Raw genomic sequence first — 5,030 nt, 5'->3', positions numbered from 1 at the left:
TCTAGGAATGGATGTTGCATTTTGTCAATGGCTTTTTCAGCATGTATTGAGACAATCATATGATTTCCATTGGTTTTGTTAATGATATGTTCACATTGAGTGTTTTCCTAATATTGTACAATCCTGCCTACCTGGTTTAAATTCTACCTGATAGGGGCGGCTAGGTGGCTCAGTGGATTGAGCACTGGCCCTGGAGTCAGGAGTACCTGGGTTCAAATCCGGCCTCAGACACTTAATAATTACCTAGCTGTGTGGCCTTGGGCAAGTCACTTAACCCCATTTGCCTTACAAAAAAAAAAAAACTAAAAAAAATCTACCTGATCATGGTGTATTATCCTAGTAATAGCTTATTGTAATCTCTTTGCTAGAATTTTATTTAAAATTTTTATTAATGTTCATTAGGGAGATTGGTCTATAATTTTCTTTGACTATTTTGGTTCTTCCTGGTTTAGGTAACGACACCATATTGGTGCAAAAAAGGGAATTTGACAGAACTCCTTCTATTTGTAAAAATATTTTATGTAGAATTGGAATTAATTGATCTTTAAATGTTTGGTAGAATTCACTTTTAAATCTACCTGGACTTGGAGACTTTTTACTTAGGGAGTTTATTGATGATTTCTTCAATATTTTTTCAGAAATGGGGTTACTTATGCATTTTATTTCCTTTTCTGTTAATGTAGGTAGTTTTTATTTTTGCAAATATTCATCCATTTCACTAATGTTTTTAAATTTACTGGTATACAGTTTGGGAAAATAGCTCTGAATTATCTCTTTCATTTCCTCCTCATTGGTGGTGAGTTGACCCTTTTCATTTGTGATACTGGTAATTTGATATTTTTTTTTAAATCAGAGTACTGAGAGGTTTATCTATTTTATTGTTTTTTTCATAAAATCAACTCTTAGTTTTATTTATTAGAACAATGGTTTTCTTGCTTTCAATTTTATTAATTGCTCCTTTTATTTCCAGAATTTCTAATTTTTTATTTAATTGGGGATCCTTAATCTGTTCTTTTTCTAGGTTTTAAAATTGCATACCTAATTCATTGATCTCTTCTTTCTCTATTTTATTCATATAGGCATTCAGAGAAATAAAATTTCCCCTAAAAACTTTTGGCTGTATCCCAGAAATTTTGGTATATCTAATTGCTGTCATTTTCTTGTATGAAATGGTTGATTATTTCTAGGATTTGTTGTTTGATCCACTCATTATTTAAAATTATGTTATTTAGTTTCTTATTAATTTTTAGTTTATTTTTCCATGGCCTTTATTTATTACATGTAATTTTTATTGCATCAGGATTTGAAAAGCATGCATTTGTATTTCAGCCTTTCTACTTTTGATTGTAAGGTTTTATATATTGTAAGGTCAATTTTGGTATATGTACCATGTACTGCAGAGAAAAAAAGTTATATGCATTTCTATTCCCATTCAGTTTTCTCCAGAGGTCTAACATATCTAATTTTTCTAAAATTTTATTCACCTTCTTAGCTTCCTTTTTGTTTATTTTGTGGTTACATTTATCTAATTCCAAGAAAGGGAGGTTGAGGTCCCCCACTATTATTGTTTTGCTGTCTATGTCTTCTTGTATTTTGTTCAGCTTCTCCTCTTAAAATTTGGATGCTATACCACTTGGTGCATGTATGTAATAATGATATGACTTCATTGCCTATGGTGTCTTTTAAGAAAATGTGGTTTCCTTATCCCTTTTAATGAAATCTATTTTTTGTTTTTGCTTTGTTGAAATCAGCATTGCTACCTGTGATCTTTTTATTTCCATTGAGGCATAATATATTTTGCTTCATTTATCTTTAACCTATGTGTATCTCTCTTCTTCAAATGTGTTTCTTATAAACAACATATCATAGGATTCTATTTTTTTAATTCATTCTGCTATCTGCTTCTGTTTTATAGGACATTTCATTCCATTCATATTTACAGTTAAGTTTGCTAATTCTGTATTTCCCTCCATTATCTTTACCCATTTATATTTTTCTTTTTCCTTTCCTCTTATTTCTCTTCACCAATATTTTACTAGCTCTTTTAACTTTTCTTTTAAATTTTAACTTTAAATTTAACTACACTTTTGCCTTCATCTTCTCTTTAATCAGTCCCTTCTTCCATCTGTATTCACACCCTCCTTACCTCCCCTCATCTATAAAAGGCCTTTTTGCTTCTTCCCCTGGTGATGGTTAACCACGAATGTCTAGCCTTCTCCTCATATAATCTCTCTTTTTAATGTCTTTACTGTTTTAACCCTGTCTTGTACCAGCAATTCCTTTGTCAAATTATACTCCTATTATCTGTCCTGATAGAAATGGCATTCTCAAAAGTTGATTGATAAGCAGTATTGCCTCATATTCACTAAGTTCCCCTCTTCTGTCTCAAGAATCATAAATCACATCAAACTATAATCTATTTATACCACCCTCTCTTTTCAATTACCCTTCATGGACACACGTTGCTCTTGAACCAAAACATCATGCAAAGCCAAATCATTTCATGAACTGTTTATACCTCCCCCCCACAACACACTCCCTCCAATTATATCCAAAACATCAAGGAAATAAAAATTGCTTTGTGATCTTTTTTCATGTCTAGTTCTTCTAAGTAGACTCTCTACCTCTGTCTCTATGGTACTCCAACCAGAGATCCACAACTCTCCCCAATCAAAGTATCAGGTACACTTTCTCCCTCTGTTCCTTTAGCTCTTCAATGATAGCATTGTAACCCTTGTTGACTAATGTATTAAGCCAAGATCACTTTCTAATCTATTTATTTCTAATCTTTCTATGTATGTTCCCACTCTCTGCCCTTACTTACTACAGCTTTCCTTAACTAAAGTATCTAGTAAAGTCATTTTGGGATTTAATTATGTATAGATCCACTTAGTATTCTCCATCTGTCTCTATAGGAAATACCATCCTCATATGGCAGCTAGGTGGTGCAGTGGATAAACCTTTGAGGTTAGAAGGAGGTCAGCCTTAGAAACTTGACACTTACTAGCTATTTGACCTTGGGCAAGTCATTTTACCCTGATTACCTCACATGCATGGTCATCTCCAGTCATCCTTATTCACATCTGGCCACTGGACTCAGATCGATCTGGAGGAGAAAGTGAAACTGGTGACATAGCACAGCACCCCCTTGCTCAATTCAATTCATGTTTTTTCATGGCATCACCTCTCTGATGTCATGGTCTTCTTTCATTATGACTTTCAGGTGGTCCAATGATTTTTGAATGATCTCTTCTGGACCTTTTTTCCAGGTCAGTTATTATTTTCAATGAGATATTTCATATGTTCTTCTAGTTTTCCATTCTTTTGGTTTTGTTTTATTGTTTCTTGATTTCTCATAAAGTCATCCCCTTCCTTTAGCTTCATTCTACATTTGAAGGAGTTGTTTTCTTCAGAGAGCTTTTTCATCTCCTTTTCCATCTGGCTAATTGTGCTTCAGAAAAAGAAATTTTAAAAACTATTATCAACATTGCATTCAGGTCTCATTTATATCCATAATCTCTTAGTACATTGCCTTCAAGAGTTTTCAATCATTTTACTATCTTAAGAAAAATATAATTCTCAAGAGTTACAGGTGTTGTCTTCTTTTGTAAGTATGTATACAGTTTAATGTTCTTGACTAGAATTCCCCCCCTTTCCATTTATTTTTTTATGCATCTCTTGAGTCTTATATTTGAAAATCTAATTTTCTGTTCAGTTCTGGTCTTTTTACCAGAAAATTTTGGAAGTCCTCAATTTCATTGAAAGTCCATCTTTTCCTCTTGCAGAACATGTTGCCTTTTGCAGGGTAGTAAATTCTTGGTTGTAATGAAAGGTCCTTTGTCCTCTGGAATATAATATTCTAGGCCCTCTGATCCTTTAATATTGAAGCTGATAAGTCCTGTGTAAATCTTATTGTTCTTCCTTTGTAATTGAATTACTTCTTTTTGGCTTGTTTTTGCAAGATTTTCTCCTTTATTTAAGAATTCTGGAATTTGTCCATGATAGTCCTTGAATTTTTTTATTCTGGGGTCTCTTTGCAGAGGTGTTCTGTGTATTCTTTCAGGTACAATTTTGTATTCTTGATCTGGTATATTAGAACAGCTTTCCATAATACTTTACTGAATTATATTTTTCAGGTTCTTCTTTTTGATCTAGGCTTTCTGGTAGACCAATAATTCATAAATTTTATTTACTGGATCGGTTTTCCTGGTAATTTGCTTTTCCCTAGAAGGTACTTTATATTTTTTTTCAATTTTTTCAGCCTTTGGATTTTGTTTCATGGAATCTTGGGGTCTCATAGATTCATTAATTTCCAATTCTAATTTTTAGGGTTTTATTTTCTTAAGTTAAATTTTGGATTTTCTTTTCCAGTTTGTTAAATTTTACTTTTCAGTGAGTTATTTTACTTTCCAGTTCATTAATTTAACTTTTTAACATGTTACATTCCCTTTCCATTTGGTCAATTGGACTTTTACATAAGTTGCATTCACTTTCCAGTTGGTAGATTTTATTTATTTTTGATGAATTAATTCTTTTTCCTATTGATTATTTTCACTTTTATAGGAGTTGATTTCTTTGGTCAATTTTTCATAATTTTCCTGCATGCCCTCAGTTCTTTTCCCCCCTATTTTCTTCTTCCTTTCTTCTTTGGTTTCTAAAAGCTTTTTAAAGCTTTTCTATGAGGTTTTGAATTTGAGGTCAATTCATAAACTCCTTTGAGACTTTCCATGTAGATAATTTGCTACTGCTTTCTTCTTCTGAGATGGTATTTTTATAATCTCTATCAGCATTAATAGGATTTTTATGGTCAGCCTTCTCTTTGTTTGGGGTTTTTTTGCTCCTTTTGATTGTTGAACTTTGCTCTTGGGGTATAGAGTATATGGGGTATTGTCTCAAGCTTTTTATGCTGAGCTTGGGGTATCTCACTTGGCAAGAAGTTGCCTATTCAGGCCATGTGCTGCTTATGCAGAGGTTTATTTTCTTCTTTATGTCCAGGCTCTGTCTATGCAGTGGTTTGTTCCCAACCCAGT

This window comes from Macrotis lagotis, chromosome X, assembly GCF_037893015.1.
Source record: "Macrotis lagotis isolate mMagLag1 chromosome X, bilby.v1.9.chrom.fasta, whole genome shotgun sequence".
Lineage (NCBI taxonomy): Eukaryota > Metazoa > Chordata > Mammalia > Peramelemorphia > Peramelidae > Macrotis > Macrotis lagotis.
The sequence above is the reverse complement of the archived record's forward strand: the minus strand, read 5'-3'. Positions refer to the sequence as shown.